The following is a 24,548-nucleotide window of genomic DNA, read 5'->3' as shown; positions in this document are numbered from 1 at the left end:
AGAGGGCAAGAAACAGAAAAATGTTGTAAAAAGGTATGCAATATTTGAAATTAAGGTTTTCCCTCACATAATACTGTGTATAGAGCTTTTAATGCCAGATGGAACACAAATTGTTAACTGGCCTTTCTTGTAAGCATTCACATTTTCTCTTTTGTTAAATCTTAATCTCTATATATTGGTTCATGCTAATAGCTTCTGCAGTAAAATGCAGTACATACAGGTGGGCAAAATGTCTGTGCGTTCTGAGTAATTAGTTACAGTTCATTACTAGCTGTTGATGATGTATTTGACTTTGTAATTTTCTAATACTGAGACACTGAGTAATTACAAATCTGTATTAACATTTCTTTTGTAACAGCTTGATCAGTAGTTGGTTAAAGGAAAGATTCCCATTAACTTTAGTGGTCTATGAATCAAGCTCTTGATATATATAGAAGGCCCCTGAAAACAAAGTTTTATTTTTTAATGTATTGTCTCACTTGTTGAATAGCGTGGCTTACTGCCCAGTGTTATGGCAGTTCACAATGACTATTCTTCCCACCCATTCTCCTTCTCCTCCTTCCATTAATCAGTGATGGGTTGAATTCAAATGTTTTGGAAGTTCAGTCTGGTTTTGATGTGATGGTACATAAAAATATCTACAAAGTAGTTATTAGGGTGCTTGGTGTGGCTGCATTTGTCCTGGGGAAACCTCCCCCTTCTCTCTGAGAGCAGCAGCACATTTTGTGGGAAGGCTGGCAGCTCTACAAGGTCCTCTTTGAGGCGGGCTCCACTCCCTCTGCCCCAGTGGTATATCCATCATTTTTGGTTTTCCTTTCCAAAATGCTTTTCACAAAAGTCACTTCCTTGTTTCACATTACTCCATGCTTTGTGAATTCAGACTGGAACATGCTGTGAGCCAGATCCATATCTGGTGCAAATCAGCATCATCCTGCTGCTCTCAGTGGAGCTACAAAATTTGGTGTCCATGGACTCTCTAAGCAGACACACTCCACCAAAACTGTTTAAGTGGGTTCGTGTGTTTTGGGACAACATATTAGCAGGAACAGCAAATGGAAAATACCACCTAAACAATAAGGTGTTTAACTTCACTAACCTCTCAGTTCTGCCCAAAAAGATAATTTTTGGATGAATTTTTGCTCTTAGAGCCCTCTCAGAGTCCTCATATTGTCTATTTCTAGGTGCTAGAAACTGGTATGGTGCAAAAAAGGACTAGGCTGCTGACTCTGTGTAAGAGAGCTCAATGAGTATCATCATAAAATAACTCTACATACATGTATCCCTGGCACTCTCATTTCTTTATATAACTGACCGCCCTAAGCACCTTTTTCAGAACCTGCTCAAAGTTTATTCAAGGATGTATTTGGTTAGATTTACATTATTTGTCACTCGTTGGCCAAAACTGACATACAGGATTTCAATGTGCTGCTTTTAACGTGGTGACACTGCCTTTAATTTAGCATAAGTGATTATATATGTTTGACTGTCAAATCACTGTATGTAGTTTTTGTGGTTGGGGGCTTGTTTTATCAAAGAATTCTGCTGAACCTCTTCCAAACCAGAACTCTCATGTGTATAATTATATTGTATTTTCATTATATAAACTTTATTTTTAAGACTGAAAACATATTAAATGATTATGGGAATGTGCATTCTATACAACGCCACCACGTACTTGTGGGAAGAGAAGTTTATAACATAAACCAAATGTTGTCATTAATATACAGGTACAATATGCATCCGTGTGACCTGTAGAACTCTAACAATGGAATAGAGGGATCTCAAAATACTTGCAATTGCACTTCAGAATGAAGTAAATTCATAGTAATCTTTATATTGTAGTGCATAGCAGCTCAGTGTTACTCAGTGGAAGCAGATGTCAAATATTCACAGCCTGCAGTTGAACAGATGCAGACAAGTTAGGTGCTTCCAAAACACCTTTCAAAGTGATACTTCAGCAAACGTTTATTATTTCTTTGATACATCTGATAGGTGCAAGTACAGTGCTGTTAGAGATCCATTTTATCCTGGGACAACTATTTTGGTGTTTTGCCCTAAAACTTTCCACTGCGATTATATCCTTAGTTTATGCTCATCATCTTCCCTCACAAGCTAATGAGGAAGTAATTCCAGTTCAAACAGGTGCCACAGAGACCAGCATTTTAAGGGATCTGCAATAGCCTATTGGTTAAGGCAGGATCCAAAATTGTTTCAGATAGCAAGGTCTGGTCAGGAGGCATAACTGTGTAAATTCTGAGTAAGTTGTCATCACTGTCCTGTCTGCAGTATGTGCTCATTCACAGATTTGTTGTTGTTGTTGTTATTATTATCCTCTTAACAAGGCTGTTGAGCATTTTCCCTATATTAAAAAACAAAGAACTGAAGCATCATGTAGATTAAGGAGCTTATCAAGAGCATGCTCGTATAAATATCCACATAATTCAGCACTTGAATTCAGTTCTCCTTTTGCACCCTTACTCCATTGCCCGAAATAATATGTCCTTTATTTCTCATGTCTTTGGTAGCTCCACAGGGAGTAGTCCAGGTAGTTTATTTTCCTCTGCCTCGGTAACTTTTATTTGATTAACAGTGATTATTTTAAAAAAAAAACAACCCTCAAAGGAAATAAAGGCTCTACAGGGTACTTTGTGAAAAAAAAACCCTATATGTGTGTATATATATATAAATATATATATCTTTCATATATACACAGAGATGCATACATTCAACACAAAGCAAACTGGAGAACACATCCATCATCAGACCAATCTGTGAGTCATCTCAGATAAATGCTAACTCTTTCAAGGCAATCCTATACAATAGATCAATAAACAATGTCTTCAGTTTGTGGCTGGGAATTTAGATCCAGTCATTTACAAGCTAAAAAATAGGTCAAGGAATAGTGGTGATAACTTGCCTTATCGTCAGGCAGTGTGTGCGTGTGACCATTGTCATCTGTAAACTCCTGACAAGCACGCTCACGCAGACGCCGATTCCTCTGTCGGGGCAACAGCACAGAAGTCACTGATGTTACAGTGCTGCAAACCTGAGTGGAAGATCCGGGCCAGGCTCTAAAAAAGCTCTTGAAAATACACATAACTGATACATTAAGATACAACAAACTTTTACAAAGAAAACAAATGCAGAAAAATACCTGAGACAAATGAACACAGGGCTTCTAATTCACCAGAGAAATCATCTGAAGGCAGTTTTGCAGACTCGATGTAGCAAATTCCTGCCGTGCATTCCCAAAGTCCCCAGCCTGAGTCACTCTGAGCTCGATTGCTCTCCAGCAGAGAGAGCTTGGAAGCTGATGAATCACTGTTGAGCAGTATGTATGTTTTTATAATCTTCACTTTAAGGAATGCCCATTCAACATCTAAGCTAATGACCATCGGATAAGGGTGCAGATGGAATGCGGTTTCCACATTAGGAAACACACTGTGATGAATCTGTTCTTTAAGTGTGTTTATGTTTGAGGGACTTTGTATGCAGGCTATCTCCTCAATGGCATGTTAAACTCTGCTCTCCAAAGAGAAAAGTGCAAGAGATGAGGTAGAGGGGGGAGGAGAAGAATCCAAAAGGATGGAAAAGCTGCAAAATGTGTTTCTTTAGAAGCACTGAAGTTGAATCTGCAAGGTTTGAAGTGCCTTTCTCATTCAAAGAAGAATAACAAACTCTGATAATTCACCACAATTATATGTTGAGGGATCTGAATGTGCAAAACTAGACGCTATTTTCCATTTTCTGCACAATGAATGCTATTTGTCAGTACATCACGCGTTTGAACACTGGAATCTTTCAAAAAGCTTGCAGATAATTTTTGCAGATTTCCAAAGCTTTATTAATTTTACACCGTCTCCTTCCTTCTTTCCATATCTCCACGTGCACGCTGCATTAACACAAGCATTCTGCAGACCAACTAGTGCAGTTTCTTATGGTTTCTAAAGCATGGAGACACTTGAGCTAGAAACTTAACTAATTTGAAGACAACACAGAATTATCCTCGGCTTTTCTTCCAGACTCATATGAACAAATTCCCTACTCCCAAAATAACTCGCAAGCTACCTTTCCCCCTCCTCGCACTTAAGTATTCCTCTGCACTTCCTGATTTTGGCAGGGATATTTCAGAAATAGCTATTACAATGATGTTTCCACTCCGAAAGAGGAAACACTGGGTGGGAGGAGTTATGAACGGAACAGAGGAAGCAAAGCTGTTTTCATGCCATCTCAGGCTGAACTTTTGCAGCAAATAGGTGGAAATGCATCTGGGTGTTGAGCCACCACAGCCCCATCCTCGCCCAGCACAAGGCCAAATGCAAACCCGCACAAACCGAGGTGTGCGTGGCTCCTTGCATCACTCGGCACAGCTGAGGCTGACAGGCAGCTCTGGACTGCTGAACAGAGTGAGTGAAGCAAGGTCAGGAGGGAGCAGCAGCAGGCTTCCCTCCCTCCACCACGCACTGCTACATGAAAGGTGCTGCCGGGACGGCTCGCTAGTGCGGCTTTGTGTGCAGCAGTCATGCTGCAGAAGCTGCTCTGTCACATGTTTGTCAGCCATCCAAGATTTTAATTCTGAACTTTTCCATGAAACCAATAGCTATATTTTCTGGCTCTGGCCCGCTCTAGTGCTTGGCCAGGGCTATGGGAATGAAATGTCAAAGCAGCCTGTCTATGAATTGAGATTGCTTTCATGCGTCTCCACCTGCTGGCTGGCATTTCACTAATTGCAATAGCCTGTAGAGATGACAGTGTACTTTTTGAAGTAAAGAGCTTACGTGGAAAATGTAACTCAGTTTTACAAGAAGATGAGCAAATAAGCATGATAGGAGAGATTATTTACTAACTTGATAAAGAGCAATGTTCTGCGTCACCGGTAAAAGGTAGAAGGCCACTGAGATTTTCAAGTCATGCCTTTGAACTTCCGAAGCCTCATCTGAGAAGATAAGCACTAAGTAAGATTTTTGGAAGGAATTCATGAAGTGTGGAAACATTAGCATATTATTTCACGACCAAAACCAGATGCTAAGGATGCTAATGTGCTCTCATTGACACAGCAAAAGAGGGAAATTATTTGTTAATATCTGGAAGCATAAGCATTCTGGGGCCCACAGCCTTGTTTCTGTGTGGTTAGGAAAGCACTTACTTAGCAAATGCAGGCAGGCAGCTGTTTCAAATGGCGAGGAATAGAAATGATTAATGACTTCTGTGCTTTAAAGAAATGAACCCACAGAATTTCTTTCTTCTACTGTGCTGTCCCACTTGGCCATTTCTGTCATATGCCCTGGGACTTTTTTTGGAAGTTTTCAATGGTCTGTCTTGAACTACTCTTTAGAAACTTACTGGACCAGATCTGGAGCCAGACAGATGCCAGCTGTGGATCTGATCCATTTGCACATACATTCTCAGGCTCAGAGCACAGATTACCAACACTTGATATTCCATGAACTTTGTACTGCATCAGCAATAGTATATCTTGTTCTCAGATACTGCAGTGATGGGCAGTATTAAATCCTATTTAGAGTAGAATCAGTGTTACCATTTGCCTTTTTTAGCTGTGTTTTGTTCAGGATATATTATACAATGTAGAAGTCTAGGGGTATTCTCAGGAAGCAAACCCATACGGGGAATGAACCCTTCCTCTGTTAGCAATCCATTCTGATTATTGATATTTTACCATCTTCTGTACTTCTAGCAATGACTTCTTTTATCCTGGCGAAACTGCTGACTCTGTCATCTTTCTTGCCTGTGCTTTCATTTAGCTTCTTAGGTCTTCTATGCATACTATCAGAAGGTGGAAGGTGGAAAAGGTTAAAAAGAGGACAAGGAAGAGAAAGAGGAATATAAAGAAAAGAAAAAGGAAGGCTATACAAAACACAGAGATTTTCATTGAATTGTTCACAGTAAATCCTTCATCCAATTTTATTAAGGAAGTATTTGATGAGGAGAGTCAAATTCTCCTCTGTCTTGACTTGATGGAGTTATTTTGGATTTACTTGTGTACTAATGAGTACGTGATTTGATCCGCTGAAAGTTCTTTTCCCATATTTTCGATGGTATGTTCAGGACTGCCAAAGCATGCAATATGAATGTTTGCTGTTCCAAAGTATTCCCCCATTTCAAAAGTGCTGTTCCATATTACTAAGCATTGGGATCAGGATATTAACTACAGAAGGTGGTGAAGGTGCCCATTGCATATCTGTATAATTAAGCACCGTTAAGCACATTTATTACATACCTAGCCAAGCAACTTTCTTGGCAGTTCAGCATATCCAATTATTGTTAGCACTAGACATCTGACTAAATTAGCTAGTTATGTGAACTCAAAACCATCAAGTAATTTAGAAGGTGTATGAGTTTAATACATCCTGAATACGTCTAATACCTTGGCTAAACAAAGGCATTGAGCTAGAAAGAGTTCTCATAGATTACTTTAAGACACAGCAGGGATGGAAGATGATATTTCCTTGTCTGCAAGTATATCGCTCTCAAGTCATCGTTTCAACACAGGAAGTTATCTGCTACCTGGGGCAACAATGTGCACTCGGACACAATCAGCCTGCTGTCTGATGATATTTAAGAATTAGCCACATAAGGATTTCTTACAAAGTTGTCAGAAAGGCTCAACTGATTATTTTAACTAAGCCTATTTAAAATACCTGAATAAACCGATGTAAAATAAAAGTAACTTTTGCACATTTGCACTGCATGCTTCATCTACATCAGTTATTTCCTTTGTTCTAGGAATAAAGACCAGCTCAAATGAATAATGTTTCTTTTTCTGTATCTCTCTGTAGATCTCTCTCAGGTAGGCAGGTGAATTAGCATTGATGCCATTCAAAGTTCACAATGTAAGGATGAGCTTTATACATGTTGGTGCAGAAAATCACCTTGGAGGTATAAATTCAGATCTCTGTTTGGTCCACTTTACTGAAAGCAGAAGCTGGTCCAATAGCCTAAATCTTTCAGAGGCTATTTTTGAAACTGATATCACTCGGGCAGGAAGTATGAATGTATGTATGTGTGTGTGCATTTCTGTGCTGCTGAACACCACATGAGGGCCGGATCTATTTTCTTAAGTCAATTCTTACTCCTGGTTCTGTACTTGCAAAACACTTCCTGAAAACCTCTGCCTAGTAAAACCTGCAGGGTACAGCAACACGTACTGGGGTTTTATTTATACCTGGACCATCTAGTTGATGTGTTTATGGATGATTGTCTTCCTCTCTTGTTTTCTGACCCTTTTTGATCTTTCAGACCAGTGAATCACTTAAGTATTTAGCATCTGCTCTTATTTGACACTGTCTCAGTTAACACAGCATTTTACTGTCATATTATAAATTCTTTAAAAATAGTCCCCAGTGAAAGATCATTTTGTACTGTAGTAGATTATTTCTGTGTGAAAAAAAGTATAAAAAAGTGCTGTGAATTTTGCATGACTTTCCAGAGTGTATCAATGCTGAGCAGAATGTGAGGCAGGTGAAGAGTCCTTTGCATCATTTGCAAATACGCCAGTTGGTGTTCTCAGGCCTGGCAATTGCACTCCAAGTGAAGAAATACTGATTACGAACCTTTTGCTATGAGTACTCTGATTAGTGTTTCTGTTTTGGCTAGAAAATTATTGCCTGCAAATCCTTTGCCAGTCTCTTAGTATAACAAACTATTACTAGGGAAAATAAAAGTCAGTGGGAAATTGATTGTCTGAGAGGCAATTCAGAAGTGTCTGGTGAGCTGTGCATTATCCTGATTGAGGCTACATCTTATTGTATGAAAGACTGAAAATTAAACAGAAAAATAGGCATGATGTTACAATCTGGGTAGAAAAAAAAGGTGTTAAGTTGTCTGACAGTTAGTGCATTGCTGGTGATGCTAATGTGAAAGATGCCTGACAAGACAGGCAGCTGTGTGCATCTCTGCAAAAGGACTGGAAAGCCAGTATAGGAGGGTGGCTTTGAGGTGACTGCTTAGCGAGAAACCCCACCTGGGGCTAGAGTGGTCCCTGTCTCATGTGGGCAACCAGGGAGCAGAAGGAAGCAACCCCCCATTCGCATGTTAGAGACACCTCATTTCTGGCTCAGACCCTTATCCCTCTTTCTATTCTGCAAGCTGAGGCTTGCAAGCAGCTGGGGAGAAGCATGCTGTAGTCTAGCAGCACAAATACTGAAGTAACTTACTTCCCTGGCTGGAACAAGGAGGAACCGTGGAAGGAATTGCAGTTCTCTGAGTCACACTTCCTCCTTGGAGTTTCTCTTGGAGTAGTGCAACTCTGCACCATGCCTGAGGCTGACACTGGAGCTACGCTTGTCCATCCTGTTACCCGCAAAGTGACAGGGAGAGAGAATGAGAGGAAGGAGAAAGACAGTGAGGCAGCAGATTATCATACCCTCAGATCTCCCGATTGCAGCTCTAAATATAGCCAAACAAGTAAAAATCTGTTTTTGGAAGCGGTACAACTATTTGGCTCCCAACCCTTCAAACAACATACATGCAAAAAGCAGCCAGTCCCCTCCCGACCGAGATGCTGGATGGGGAACCATGCTAAGCACATTCTGATCTCCAGCCAGAAAGCAAAAAATTCCCAACCGCCACACCTACCCAGGGTGTGACCAGAGACTATCAACTAGTTTATATTTGCACTTTGATACACGGTGCAGGCTTACCATCATATGGTGTATCCTTGGAAAAAATAGCAACAAGTTTCAACACAGAAATTCTGTTAGATTGGGAGGCCAGAATAAATAAGAGCCAACGAGTTGTAGAATGACTTGAGGTAGAGTAAAAGATCTCATCTTAAAAATAACACGAAGGCAGAACGCTGCAGATGAAACACATAATGAAAAAACATTCCAAAGTTCTCATTTGAGAAAAGATTACAAATAAAATAGGCTTGGGCATGCCAAGCGTAAAATCTTTGATATGGAAATGCAGTAATGGTTAAACGAAATGGGCTGAAAATCTATTTATCAACAGTCTGTAATGCCTCATTGGATCGTCCCATGAGAAAAGCAAATAAGGAGTAGTAGGAGAACATAGAGACACTGTTAAAAAGTTTACATACCTCCCGCCTTCATACCTGGAGATACAGTCCTTCGCCTTAACTGGAGATATTTAGAAGGTTAAAGGCTGGTATGAGAACATGCCTCAAATGATTCGAGGAGCAGACACTGAGACCCAGCTCTGCCGGAGGGCCCAAGCGCGCTCAGCCTGAGGTGTTCGGAAGGGCCTGCCTGCCCTCTGGGAGCGACGAGGAGCGCGCTGGCACCAGGCTGCCGGGTGGCACGTGGGGTGACACCCCCAGGCAGGGGCACAACCCCGGGCAGGGGCACCACGGCCCCCTTCTGAAGGCCTCAGCCTGGGCCGCCAGCGCTCACAGAGGCTGTCACGAAGGTGACACCGTGCTGCTGGCTGAGGGCGGCATCGGGCCCGCTGGGTTGCCTCCGATTCATTTCTCCCTCTGTTCGTTGCCCTCTGTTACATTATTGCCAATGGGCATGTAAGTCATTACTGCATCCCATATGTGAATCACAAACGCGAGTGCCATGGAAATTAAACTCCTTGACCTGCTCACAGTCTTCTCTTTGATGTCGGTCTGAATAGTCATTTTTGACTGGAACATAGCTTTAATTTTGAGAGCTGGCAAGACAACCGCAACCCTTTCTGCAAGGAAGTTCTCCGAAGAGGTCTTTGTTGTTCTTCCCGAATTACTTTCCCGCAGACGGAGCATCGGCACGCAGCGCTACAGAGGGCCCGGCTCAGGCTCTCACGTGCGCAGGTGCAGGAAACAAAAACTGTTGCTGCACTCCTGTCCGTACCCCAGACACGCAGTGCTAAATACATCAGAGTACACTATAAAACTCCCATTAATCTGTCATGCAGACAAAAGTGGAAAATTATTTCCATGCACCCTTCAAGCCCTCCTCTGCTGGGCTGGGACAGCGGCCAGGGGCTGACCATGTCTTCTCAGGGGCCACCTGCATCTGGAGGCATTCTGGCCGCAGGTGGCCAACAGGGCCCCAGAATCTCAAGGGGAGGATGCATGGGGACAGGCCACGGTGTTGGGGGCCTGCAGCCATGCCCCAGGGGGAGCAGCGAAGTGGAGACCCCTGGCCCCAGCTCACACACAGGAGCTGTTTGCTGGGGAGGTGTCCCAAGAAGCTCCTGTGAGCCGGCATGGGACCAAATGTCATGGCTACGGATCAGGGGGTGCTGCTCTCTCAGAGGCTAGGAAGGTAGTTTGCAAGGCATCCCAGGCCAATATTAAATTCCCATCTGAAATCATACAATGGTTTGCTGAAGTACTCTAGAGACGTCTGTTTTGAAATCTACAGTTTCCCACCTCACTGTTGCTGACCTGTTTAAAATAATAAAAACAGAAAGCTTTCCAAGATGGATGCCACTGGGGCCAGGGATCAACACCTCACTTGTGTTTCTAAAGGCTCTTTCCATGCTTGGAAACCCGCTTCTTGCATTCATCAAACACAGAGAACTCTTTTTTTTTTTTTTTTTTTCTTCACACTGTCAGCCAGGAGACTTCAAAAAGGAAGATGCCCAGGCCACCTATGCTACTAGTCTTTTTCTTTCTTTCTTTCTTTCTTTTTTTTTTTTTCTTTAAAATGTGGTTCTGAGAGCTGCAGGGCTTCAGGTAAACAAATACTCCAGAACTACAAAATAAGCACGTATTCAAATTATACACCCATGCTGTTCTAAGAAATATTTTGTTTCAGATACTGTTATCTGGGCAATATTATTGTTTTATACACTGCTCTGCAATTTGTCCACTTGACCTTTCATAGAATGCTCAACCTGGCAACGAGGAAGAAAAACAATTTTATGGCCAGGAAGATGGCACAGAGGTTGACTTGTTGCCACTCCAGGTGGCCTCAAGGACCTACAGAATGTCATGTTTTATACCTAAACTGCTGGAAAATGAAATTTTCAATATGGAATCATTGCACCAACTCCACTGTTAGGATTTAAAAAACAGACTACTTATTTGAAGCCAAATTTTCCAACCTCAGATCCACAAGCATAGTTGATTGACTACAGAGTGAATCTGTCAAAGTCTGGAAGAAAACTTTGGGGTTGTTTTGTAAAGATGTAGGAACAGTACTTTTAAAACATCATGATTTTCAGCTTTCTTATGAGATTTGCTTTCTTCAGAGATGGGGAAAAGAAACTTTGAGAACCGGCCACTAGTTACCTCACTGCGCTGCTTCTCTGGAGCTATAGGATGAAATTCCAGGTGACCATAAAGCCAGGAGCATTTTATCATTGATTTTGAAAGAACTAAGATTGGCAGAACATAGAGAAAGAAAGGCCAAAGCAAGTGCCCTGGCTTTAAATCTGCAGCGCTGGAAGATGTCACTGCAGGAGGTCTCTAAAAACAGAGTCGAGTCACCACACACTGGCCAAGCTGTATTTCTGTGCAAGCCTTTTTTTAGCAGACAGGAGTCAGCAAGCAACACCATATCTGCTTTGATGATTTTATATCCGATATGTGCAAGAACCTAATGTGGTAGAAACTAATCAGGAAAAGCTTATCACGTGACAAAGGTAGCTTAGTTTTGCAGACAAAGTATTGGCTAGAAAAGTGAGTTTTTGAGGCTTGTTTCCAAGAGATGAGGCTATAAAGGTCAGTTGCTTTGACCTTAAAGAATGGGCTCTCTCTGGATGTACAAGACACATTTGCTCCCCTTGCCATTATATTTTAAAAGCTTTCTTGATGTAGCTGATTTTCATAAGTATGCAAAGGAGGCAAAATATGTCTCTAGATTTAAGGAAGGACGTATATGAACTCAGACAGTTGTAAGTAGCCAACGGAAACTGGATGCTCATGGGTTTGTGTGCTTGAGGTCTTGAATTTTTGCTAGTGAAGCATCGTTCATCATTACAGAATAGCTGCGAGTTTCACACGGGTGAGATAGGTGGGACACAGGTCCAACAACAGCCAGGAGAAATCAAAAGCTCTAGCTATGACATGCTGTGCTGCATTCGAAAAAGAATGAATGCAATGTAGAGAAACAAGAGTCCAGAGCTGGCCCATGCATGGGAAGTCTTCTGGTAAAAACAGTCAGTGTTTGTGCTAGGGAAAGGGCAGACAATCTGGTGAGGTGGATATTGATGTTCTCTATTTGCGCCCGAGTCCTGCCAAATAATTCTTATACAGTGTTGGGCAAGATCATGAAATTTCTCTGGGTCTGTTTCTATGACACAGTGATAGCAGAATGATTTCTGTCTCCTGTCCTTTGTTTCTTTTCTCTATGTAAACAGCAAGCTGTGCAAGACCGGGCTGTACTTTTACTGGATGTATGTACGGTGCCTAGTGTGGCTGCCTCTCAGTCTCAGTGTGGCCTCTAGGCACAAGGTATTACAAAAATAATTATCTGGGAATGTGTATTTATTTAGTTAATTGTAATAACTTCAGTCAGGATATTGTACCTAATTTTAGCTTAGTGTAGGTCAGTTCATGTTCATTGATTGGTCTGCTCTTTCCCAGCGTACTGCTTGTGACAATATTGGTTCACAAGCAGGATGTCAACACGCACATGCTGTTTTCTATTGTTTTTCGTTTTCTTTCTATTTTTTTTCCCCTGTGAAATGAGCAGGTGAGGATTCCTCACTGCCTGAAAGCTAACTGACTTAGAGTGTATTTTAAATATCCCTGATGCATCTCAGCCTGTGAGGATGTAGAAGGACATAGTACAACTAAACCACTTCAGGAAGAACACCTTAATTACTGAGAGGTATGCTGAGTGCACCTCAGTTATCAGTTCTGGGACCTGCGGGGGTATTTTCTCTTTAGTTCAGAATGATCACCAAAATGTTTAATCACTAGTTACTGTTATATATTAGCACAGTTTTCCAGAAGGCTGTATGCTATGCTGGAAGATTACAGAAGCTCATCTTTGAGGGTACCACATTGCAACGTTTAACTGAAGATTAATCACGTAGTTCATAGTAGCATCCCAATTTGGTGTAGCATCAAAGTTACTTTTTCTTTTTCAAAAGGAATTCAATGAATTCTCCTCTCCAACAGTGTTCAGCCACCTAAACATTACATAGAGACATCAGAAGTCTTTAATGCAGGTTTTCAGAGTAAATGAAACCTTTTTTCAGTGTGGTTGCCTTTGTAATAACAGTCTTCTTATTTGTTGGATACTTATGTAACATAAGATGAAAAGACGTTTTATAGCCTTCTGGCAAGAGGACTTAAAATTAACAGCATACCTGTGGCTGCCCTAAGCCAGGGAGGGAGTCATTTTCAGGCCATGGGAAAACTGCAGTTTTGCATCCTTCACTTCTTCTGACCTACCGGTATTCAGTGTTTCCATAGGCTTGTTTTTCACGAAGGCATCATCATGCACACAAAGAAAAGCTAAGTAATTGATTCTGATGAAAGAACGGAGGCCGAGGTGGTGCATAACTGCCACCCGTTAACATCTCCCCAGAGAATGCGCTGAAAACTTATTCTCTCATTTTTCTGCCTGATTCCCTCTGGCAGCCAAGCCAAGGAGACACAGCACCCACCTCCAGGCAGGATTCCCCGCCTGACATGGCTCCATGGGCCACATCCTGCCGGCGGTCCTCAGGTAGGCAGCCTCCTGCTGGACTGAAGGGTGTTTTGCAAATCAGTGGCCCTCCTCGCTGCCTCCCTGCTATGTGCAAAAAGGAAAACCACAAAAAGATAGCAATCTGGGGTTTGATCTCACCCATACGGGCTGGCAGTGCCACCCCACTGACTTTGGCTGAGCTACCCCGCCACTCAGATGGCTTTCACAGGCTTTGGGCTGGGCCTGCAAACAGATGTAAACTTGATCAGCACCAAGCCCAATCCCATTCATGCCCATTCTTGTTGCGAATATTTGTCTTCCCTTGCACGTTTCCACCTGGAACCTGACTGACCTCCGTGCAAAGTTTTATTACTTAAAGTTAACCTGACAGCTGCTTTCACATAGATAGTTACTCTCCATCAGAAGCGCAGAACGCCGTGAATCCCAAAAGAAGCTGGCCCAGCATTTCCTCCTCCCCGTTTAAGCGTATAGGCTTTGGCTGTGCCCCACGGCTTCTGTGCCCACGCAGCAGCCCGCTGGGGTCAGCCAGGCCGTGGCTCTTCTCACCCTCATCTGCGGCGGAGAGGGACGCGGTGGCCAGCAGCTTACGTGGGAGACATGTCGGGCCCTCAGCCACAATTCTGCCTGGAAAAACACCTCTGCCCTCCTCAGAACCCCGTGCAATCTGCAATGGCCCCAGGTGGCGGAGCCCCCAGCTTGATGGCTCAAGGAAGTATGCAGCTAATTGGTATATTGCATCTGCTGGGATCAGACGGAGTAATGCCAGCACTCCCACATTAGGCATGCTAATACCCCTTTGCTTCTTCAGCCTTCAGACTGTTTGAACTTTTTCTCTCAGCAGTAACAATTACCCAAAACTCTAGAGATGGTGGCGATATTAGATCTGAAAATGACTCATTATTGAACTAGCCCTGTCAAGCAAGATAAATACAATTTAGTTGTTAGCTAATCTATTTTTGTTTGTGTTCTCAGTTCATCCAGGACAATGATCACATTGCAATCTAGCATTAAGTATATTCTGCTACAATGTCCTTTGCTTTGTAAAGCGAACGTTTATGAATACAATAGCTGTATTTGTCTGTCAATATTACATCACTGCTGACGTACCATGCATCAGGGCTCTGTGGCATAACGTGTAGGATAATATTTTGGGCTTGGGGGGAGTTAAATTAAGGAAAGGCAACATTTAATCTAACAGCATTTAAGTAACTAGAAATCTCACCTCAGATGCACTTCTGGTATCTGTCATTCTCATCTGCCAGCTCTTCCTTCCTTCGTCTCTGCGACTGAAGTTTTGTGGCTTGGTGCTGCGTCGAATCAGCTTTGGACTTTGTCACAATTTGGCCCGAGAAGGAAAGCTGACAGAGGCTGTTTTCAGTGTGCTTGTAGGATGCTTTCGCACCTTCATGCTGAACTTTTATCAGTGCTAGCAGATCTCAGAGGTGCTCAGTGCCTCCTAAATTCTCCTCCTGAAACAATCCAGTCTCTGGTATGACTTTGCGTTTGAGTTATTCATTTTCTTTGTGTTTCCTCTCGCTTTGTTTTTATTTGTGCTAAGCACTTACTTAGCCTTTGGGAAGGCTATTTATGGAAATTAAAAAATTTTCATGATAAAGAAAGTGTTTTGCAATTACGAGAGGAAGCCATTGATCTTGATAACAGGGAGAGAAACTTTCTAACTTGCATGGTTGGCAAATCCATTACCAGCTGCAGAACTCTGCAAAGCATTAAGAAGTAAAGGTGCATGGTGAAAAGGAGGTGAAAGGTGTAATAAAACAGGCTATCTTTCTCTGTTTGAATGTAATGCCAAGTTGGCATGCCAGATAAGACATTTGTCAACTGTCGTATTTTATGAAAGACTCAAGTAAAAGATCTTGCTAGATCAGTTCATGATCAAGTCATTTTTTTTTTCTGAGAATCAGAGATAACTGATTATTTTGTGCATGCTGAGAAAAAAAAATGTGGCTTTGCAGAGTTTCATCAGACATACAACAGGACTGCAATAATCAAGATTGCTGCTGCTTCTCCTAAAACTGGTTACAATACTCTGCTGAAAGGATTCAGACAAAAAATATTAGCAATGAATTTGCAGTACTTTGAAATCCAGGCAGTTGTGGACATTTTTCAGGAGAGGCAATGAATACATGCTTACTGCCCATCATTATGTTTGTCTTCTACTGTGGTGCTTTCGGTTGCTTGTTTTATTTCCACGGATTGTAAGAAATTCTTGCAGACCCTATGGGTTAATCACGATACATTAAACAAGCTGCTAAGTGATGTGGGAAACCATTGCAAAGATACTTAACTGAGCCTGATGTACTACGCTGTATAACCTCCTACCATCTGATAGTGCTATTGTTCTGTATGGGCTGCATGGGAGGGCGCCTGGAGCTCCTATCAGCCTGTGCTGATGGTCTGTGCCACATTTCTCATGCAGATGGTTCTCTGTCTCCTTGATTTAACCTGTAGCCTAGACAAGGCTCATCAAGGAAAATGACTGAAGTAATTTCCATCCTCCCTCTTCTAACAATTTAACACTGTGTTGTAATACTTGCAGGTATGTTTTAAGACAATAGTTTTATTTTTTCTCATCTATAGCATCAGATACTATTATCACTATCATTACTGTTATTACATGATATTATTTAAACTAGCCTGAAGTTGCATTCCTGCCTGCAATACCATCTCTCTCCAAAACACCCAACTGAGCCAGGTGGATGAGACAACCACCGTGAGGCCAGCGCCTTGAGATGGGTGGGTTCAGCCTGCCTGAAGAGAGGAGCAGAGAGGGTTTCTAAAGAAGAGGCAAGTTGGTTATTAAAAACTTATTAACTGTGCCAGCTTCCCTCATCAGAAGACCAGGAAAGAAGATCCAGCCTGAGTTCAGGATCTGGCTTTCCTGGCAAGAAGATACACGGGAGCACCAGCACCCCTGTCTGAGCGGTGTTTCCAGCCAGCACCCCTGGGCTGGGCAACTGAAGTCTGGGGGCAGCTGCTGCCAGAGACCAGGCACTGAACTCCACCCCAAAGCCATGTGACAGACCTGCAGCCTCCTCCTCGCCCACCTCCAACACCCACCTGCACTATAGCTAAAATCTTTACAAAGTGACTTTTCCTGAGGGCATTGAGAGATGCCTTATGTGCTGGCTACCAGGCATGCAATGAAAGCCAGCAGCTGGTTTGGAAGCTTCCTCCTTATCTCCGGACTGATAGCATCAAAGGCCTCAGCCTGTTCTGTTTTGGACTGGTTCTTGCCAGGCTGTGAATGACTTAGGAAAGTGGCTAAAAATCAGGTTTTAGCTGTGTTTTGGCACTGGTGCACTCACTGCTGTGGCATCCGAGTTACAAAGGACTGGATCCAATGTAGGACTCAGGTGCATGAAGAACAGGTGCCTCAACATCTAGTCCTACAGCGCATGGTCCCTGGAGGAGGATGACGATCTGGAGCAAACTGACTAAACCACATGGGCAGAGCAGGGCACTGGTGATGGCACCAGCCAGTGTAACACAACTGGGACCGCTGGAGAGAGGTCAGCTTTAAGTCTTGCACCTGGCAGTACCTCACCTACAGCCAGAGGATGCTTCTGGCCCTTTGCCTTTAAAACTCAGCAAATCGTGCTCTGCTGCTCTGACATAGCTGCTGCAAGGATAACAACCACCAGTCAAAAAATATTGCCTAGCACAGAAGTAGGGCTAGGAAGCAGGGAGGCTGCACTTGCAAATTCCAGGCATTGCACTTGATTGTTCACTTCTCAGTGCAGGAGCTGTGTGCACAGGGGCAGTGGGGCTTTTGGTCAGGACTGTTTCCCTTCATGCTGACTGCACCATGGGAATCGGAGAGATCTTTGGGAGCTCTCCCACAGCCATCAAAAGGACTGCTTAGAACTGAAGCCACAGGTGTGATCCAGTGAAAAGCATCAGAAATGCTAGGGAAAAAAAAAAAAAAAAAAAAAAAAAAAAAAAAAAAAAAAAAAGTCTTTAAATGCTTTACATGGTTAAAATAGCTAAACATCAGAGCAGATCCAAGGCCTGTGGGGGCCCATCAGTGAAAACCCTTCAGCCTGCCAGGCATCGTCAGCACCCTCTGTTTCTCCGGGAAGCCATGCTGAGACGTGTGATGTTTTCTTCTCTCAGATGCTATGCTCAGAAATAAAATTCTCCTTTTTCTTTCTGGCCCTTGGCCATCCCAGGCTGCTTCCCACCAGAGATGGAACTGGCTCCTGTGGCTTGGGATGAAACCACAGGTGGCAGCTGTCTGTGCTGTAGGTCAGTGGTTAGCATCAGCAGTTTTCTGTGGAAGATCCCATGGATGTCTGTCTGGGTCCCCGAGAGTTCCACGGAAAGCCGAGGAGTGAATCCAAGGTAAAGGAAGGTAACTTTGTGATACAAATGAAACCAACACATTTTCACCTACATTTTTGCTTTTCATTAAAATGGTTCCAACTGTGGAGGCACCAGCTAAGAAGAATATGAGCTTAGGTCCCTGTTGGAAGCAATTGTAGTAAGGGGAGATCAATGCAAGACTTTTTACATTCAATACAGGGTACAAGTTATGGACCTAAGCAGATAAAGTATCTATAAACATCACACCAGCGGAGGCATGGTCAGGAGATAACAAGGGAAAACCACACCAAAGTCCCTGTTCTTTGGCACTTACAAGCTTAATTAAAGGGTAATATAATCAAACTGGTAATTAATCATAAACTTTTTATCATGGTAGACATTCCCACCAAAGACTCCAAGGCCCATTTTGCTATCAATCTAACTTCACTGAGTACACGCACTGAGTATTTCCCTGCTCTGAAGTAGCTTTATGGGCATCTGCAGAATCACACTCAGATAAAATCATCCTGAGGAGATAATCCCAAGATAAGAGGATCCTTCCTTAAACCTAGCTACATACATAGACTCAAATAAATGGTTTTGAATCCATATTCCTACTGGCCAATAGGAAATTTTACTGGTACAAGTAGAGCACAGCTTTGGATGGATAAACTACAGGTTCCTTAAAGACATTAAGCTTGCAGTTGCTGAGGGGAGGGATGAATTATCCCCATTCCCAGCAGTATGCAGAGTAGCACGAAGGACACCAAAGAGGGAAAGCCGTAATTCATCTTGCTGCACAGCACTGCTACCATCAGACAGGGAAACAAAGGGGCAATTAAAGATGGGGCTGATCATTTGCCACAGCCAGCAAGGATGCAGTGGCCAAGCATTTGCATGTTCAGATTCCTGTGGAAAGATAGGAATAGCCTCATCAATCCCCTCCTACAGGACCCTGGCTTTACTGCAACAACCCTGACGCAAAGCTAAGGCAGTCTGCATATGAATGTAAACAAAGTCAGAGCAAGAACTTACATCATACTTTGGAGCAGATAAAGCCTGGGGGTAAAATACCTCTACCTTAAGGTATATGCTGATGTAAGAGCATGCAGCATTTCAGGGTCCTTTTGTAATAAACTCCCACGCCGTAGCCTTAAACCTTAATGGTCTGTGAAAGTTATTATTCAATGTTTTTAGCATTAAATTTCATTCTGACAGGACTTTATGATGTATATTACAGAAGAATACTGTTAACCTAATCATATTAATACCAAATCTTTGTAATATAATAGCTTCAAACATTTTGAGCAAGGCACAACTTGACTTTTCATAAGTACAGAAAGACAAAACTTCTAATGATGTTATTTTCCTACTGCTTCCCCAAGTCCATCTGTTAGAATCGCTAAAGATCAAGGGCCATCATTTCTTTTATTTTATTTATTTATTTATTTTTAAACAGACTGAATGGTGGAAAACATGCTTGGCTTCCCAGGGCCTAATCCTGCACTTTTTTATTCCCAGGGACAGTTTCTTCAGGCATTATCAATTTGTCTTTGTCTTTTTCTTTTTAAGACATGCCTGATATAAGCTATGTCTGAAATATAATTCCTGATTTCAGCTGCTGCTGACAGCTTAAATTATTAAGAGGAATTTCAAGTTCTTTTTAGGTTTCTCACTTTTACAATGCATTTTTCCTTCCTGCATTTCATTTGGTTTTGGTAGCCTTATTGGAGTTGCTTTTCCCTTCTGCTTATTAAAACTATCTCTACCCTGCCTGCTTTTGATGAGCTATTAAAGCTGAAGAAAGGAAAAAGCAAACAAACAAACAAACAAACATACAGTCATACAGTTGGTAATGCTCTGATACATTCACCTACGCAGAACTGCCTATGCTTAAGACAAAGTGAATTTGCATCCTCGCATTGCCAAGAAGGGCCCTTTAAACTTGAAACAGGAGCAGATTCTTTTAAACTTTCCCAGAGAATAGCAGTGACCTTGCATATCAGATAACCCATGGTCTACAAGAGTTCAAATATGTCATCAGGACTTTATTTTACTGCTTGATGTTCCTTGGCCTAGTTGTTCAAATCGGTCTAATTCCAACCCTCCACCCTCCCCCCCAAAACCCCCACAGGCTGCACAACCATCGCCAGCAAAACAGAGCTGAGTGCATGGCAGGAACAAGGATACAGGAGACTGTGTGTCAAAGGCTGGATTGTCACTGAGCATCTGTAATCTGATGGGTACAATATATTAAAGCCAATGGAAACATTTGATTAGAAGTATGATGGAGTTTTGTACAGAGCCCTACCACAAAGCCAGCACCGTCAGGCAGCCGAGTGCTTACTTGCAGCACAAACGACAGAAATCTGCAGGGCCCAGTCTTCCTCCTTCCACAAAAGTTTGCCAGAAGGATGTTCTCCACTGCCTTTAAGTGTTTGTACTGAGACACCCAGATCTGACCACCCTAAAAAATGCAGAGAACTCTGCAAGCACCATCTCACCAAGCCCACGACTTCCAGAGAACTGATCCAGGAAGCCCTAACCTGCCCAAGGGCCCACCTGCCTTTGTGTCAGGTCTTCTGAACAGCCATGAGGCTCATTCATTCCAGAAAAAATCTATTGGTTTGCCAGGAGATAACGTGGTCCTCCTGCTCACAGCAAAACCTTCATGGAGGGCCAAAGAGAAGTGGCAAGATCCTAACCTCTCTGTGCTTGTTTCAGTGAGGCCAAGAGCCCACCAGTGATGCTGCTGGGCCTACAATGTCCTCTGCCTCCTACCTTGAAGGGGAAGCACCTCAAAACACGCTGTGTCTTCTTGCTGGTGTTGCAGCCATCTGGATTCTGGTGACATACTTGGTTTTCTGCTTCCTCAGCCCTTGCTGTTGACAGGAGGATGTGGGAGCCCATAAGTAAAAGAAAGAAATACATCTTAGCCAGCCTAGGAATGGTTCCCCTTAGTTCTTTCTCTAGCAGGCTGCAGCTTGTGAAACCAAATATAGACTACATGTTAGTACAGATATTGACTCCAGCATATCTCCACTGATTTTTAGTATTAACTAAGATTTGTATTTTTTAAGAAGATGGATACTTTCCAAAGTCACTGAGGAAGCAATCAGTGCTGTGAGGTACCAACACCACTTGACTACAGCATGAGCCGCTTCAGAGAAGAAGAAAACTAGAAAACTAATCAATTCTGGCAACAGATATCATCTAGACTAGTTTAACTCTGACTTAAAACTGTACTCTCAGACTCCAGTTTAGCAATGCATTTAAATATGTATTTAATTTTTAAGCATATGAGTAGTTCTGGTGTACTTACATATTTTGACTTAAGCATGTGTTAAATCTTTTACTGAATGAGCTTCTAAATCATTTGCAATCCAGCCTCATTTCCATCACTGAAAATCATAGTATAACATCACTGGATTGCTCCAGAAGTAGGAAAAAGTATTCTCAATATTTCTTGAGACAGTTTTCCTGATGTTATCCTACCATTTTGCTAGGATTCAGCTTCTCTAACCAATTCCAGCCCCAGCCTGAATTCAAAGCTGGGATTTGATGAAATGCCTTGGTTGTAGATAAAATATGCTCAAACTCTACACAGATTTTAGAGGAGATAAGGTCAGGGCTTTATTATGCATTTCAAGAAAAAAATGTAGCCATTCCCCTTTTCCAGATCCTTCCCTTCTCACCATAATATTCTGGGAAATTGCCTGCCTGTTTCAAGACGCCACAATTAGCGCTTGTGCCATAGTACATATGCACAGAACACAGCCTGTGCCTCACAGGGATTCTGGGTGTATTTTGGGTTGGAAATAAATAGTAAGGTTTATCTCCCCACCCCTCTCCTCCCTTCAGGTGTTTGCAGTCTTGCTTTTGCCTGCTGTACCATTTTCCAGTTGACAGTCTGTCAGACGATCTCAACCTTGCTGTGTCCTCTTAGCCCAATGCAAGCATAAATAGGGGATCCCATAAGAGCCCCCCCCCCCCCCCCGAAGGTTTCAGCAGCATGACAGACTTCCCTGCCATCATCAAGTGCGTGGAGGTGTTACACATGCTGACTGAGCCTTACTATTTGCTGAGTGACTGGTGGCCCTACCAACAGAGAGCTGTGGAGTTGGCGCTTAGATAAAACCACTTGGCTCTCTGACCAGGAATCAAGAAAATGTAAAGGACGGAGGCAATTTAGAGTGGAGTGCCATCGCATTGTAATTTTGGTTGTTCTTTACCTTAAAAGTGAGTAGAGATACTGCTACATTTATACAACCACTAGGCCAAGATAACATTAATACCATAGAAAATTTTATACTCAGGAAACAAAGCATCTCTGATGTAGCTGCTAGTCATTCATGTTTTATTTTGACTTTTCACTTGAATCCCTCTGAAATGTAATACACAGTCACAATGAGAATTCCTCCCCCCCACCAGGACCAAGGAGAGGCATCCACAGTTTAAGGTTGTAAGTCTGAGCAATTTACTAAGTGATGTAAACACAAATGAAAATTAGCCAACAAAAGAAATTCAATTGAGTTAAATGGGAGGCTATTATCATACCTTACATTCTCCACTGTCGCTAGTGAGATAGGTAAGAACTAACCACAGGGGACAAACAGCTAGCCATTCATGTAGCGTGCTACTCCATACAAACGATGGTAAATATCAAATAAATAGTACACAAAGATGTAACTATAGGATTGTGTGTTTCAGAGTATTCCATACTCTTTTTTAATCAAATTGAGCCGCATCGCAAGTGCATAAAAAATACCAGCTAGCACAAGTAGATCAAATTAGGCATAAATATTTCTTAAGTCTTTGCTAGGACTATAGTCTCATCTGTCCGGGTTCTCATTTCTTCTCTTCCGTTACTGATTTACGGAATCAAACAGACGAGATTCTCTATGGCTTGTTACCCCATGTCGTTATTTGTATTTTTCACCAATCTGGCGTAACAGCCACAGATTCAAGATGGTAGCATCCTAGATACACTCTGCGCTCATTTGGCACGCACATGAAAGCGTGCACACACACACACACACGAGGCAAAAGGTAGCAGAAAACCCAGGCAATGTAAGTTTATTTGATTGTAGTCATTAGTGCTATACGTTACAGGTTCAATCCTGCTCCCTTTGATGTTGATGGTAATACTCCCATTGAATTCATGTGCTCTGAAAAAAATGCCTGAATTTTGCAAATTTATCATTTTGTCATCTGTGCTTCAGGTCAGAATTATAACCCCGTGTTTTCACTTGGTTCTGAGCCAAATGATCTTTACAGGTTCAAAGAGCGCACGCTTGTCCCTCAGAGAAGCGCCGACCCACCTTCCACCGGGGAGCCCAGCGGAGGAGGCCGCGCAGTCGGAAGGGCGCCGAGGGACACCGGTGGGGTGCGGGTGCCGCAGCAGTGCCGGCCTCCGGGGTGTCCCCGAGCAGGCAGCGCTGCGCTCCTCCCGCTGGGACCGCCGTGGTGCCGGCTGATCCAACAGCGGGAGCTGCTCGCGGACCGCCAGGTGCTAAAGAGGACCTCCTGTGTCACTGCTGCCCTAAGCAGCTCTGTCAGTGCGATATCCCACTTCTGTCCTTGGTCACTGATATTGCCCGGCACAGCGCTGCCTGGTGAAGCAGGTGTCCTTCACCCCTCAGCCTCACTTCTCAGCCTCGGGCAGAGGACGCGGGGCGGTAAGAGGCGTCGTGTGGTAAGAGGCACGCTCTGCTGGGCGCCCCACCCTACATCCCGCAGCCTGCTCCAAGGCACTCCCGCACGGGCAGACGGGCTCCCCAGCGATGGGGCCACTTGCAGCGAACACAACGCCGGGAGCACGCGGCCCGAGCTCGGAGGGGCGCCGACAGAGGCCTCTCTCCCTGTGCCTAAGCCGGGTGAGCGAGAACCGGCCCCTCGCTGCGGGGTTGGCAGGCGGGGGGCTGCGGGGCCGAGCGCACGGCCCCCCGTAGCACCCCGCCGGCAGGTGCGCGGGCGCGGAGGCGCGCTCCCGGCAGCCCAGGGGAAAGCGGCGGGAGGCGCGTGCCCGCGGCCCGGCGGCACGCCAGGAATGCGCGCGCCCGCGGCTTCCCTTTGTCAGCGGCGGCGGCGGCGCGCGGGGGGGGGTGACGTCATGAGAAAGTGCCGGCGAGGGGCGGGGCTGGGGTGGAGCGGGGCGGGGCGGGGGCACCGGGAGCGGCACCGGCACCGGCAGCGGCAGCGGCAGCGGGGTGGGGAGGGAGGGAGGGGAGCGAGGGCCGCCGGCAGCCCCGGCAGCCCCGGCGCGGTACCAGCGGGGCAGGGAGCGCACCGACTGACTGACAGACCGGCTGACAGGCCGGCTGACCGACTGACTGACAGGCAGCCCCGGGCTCGGTCCGACGGACCGGCCCCTGGCCGTGGGCGGCCGCTAAGGGCCGTTAGGGCGCCGCCCCCCCGCCCGGCGGGCAGGTAGGGGCGGGGCGGCCCCGGGCGGGGAAGGGCCCGGGGGCCGCGGAGCCCCGCGGGGGTGGCGGCGGCGGCGCGTGTGGCGCTCGCCCCCCGGGCCGGTCCCCTTGTGTCGGCGGGACCGGGCGGCGAGATCTGCCCGGCCCGCCCGGTAACAGCCCGGCGCCGCCATTGGCCCGTGCTAATGGGCGCTTCCTGCGGCCGCGCCGCCCCGCGCCGCGCCGGGGG

At 44.3% G+C, this 24,548-nt stretch overlaps 1 long non-coding RNA gene across 4 annotated transcripts in view; it reads left to right on the top strand.

Moving 5' to 3' along the window:
• The window catches only part of LOC118168296, a 287,029-nt gene extending 267,331 nt beyond the window's left edge, over nt 1–19,698 (top strand). For 3 of the 4 annotated variants that reach the window (XR_004751474.1, XR_004751472.1, XR_004751475.1), the window contains 2 exons: nt 16,009–16,128; nt 17,762–18,533. This is a non-coding gene — a long non-coding RNA (uncharacterized LOC118168296). Of the gene's footprint in view, nt 1–16,008; nt 16,129–17,761; nt 18,534–19,353 lie in introns of those variants that run through there. The other variant, XR_004751473.1, reaches the window with a different exon arrangement.
• The last annotated feature ends 4,850 nt before the right edge of the window (nt 19,699–24,548 follow it).

This window comes from Oxyura jamaicensis, chromosome 5 (genome assembly GCF_011077185.1).
Source record: "Oxyura jamaicensis isolate SHBP4307 breed ruddy duck chromosome 5, BPBGC_Ojam_1.0, whole genome shotgun sequence".
Taxonomy (NCBI): Eukaryota; Metazoa; Chordata; class Aves; order Anseriformes; family Anatidae; genus Oxyura; species Oxyura jamaicensis.
Note: the sequence above shows the minus strand (reverse complement) of the source record. Positions and strands in the feature narration are given on the sequence as shown.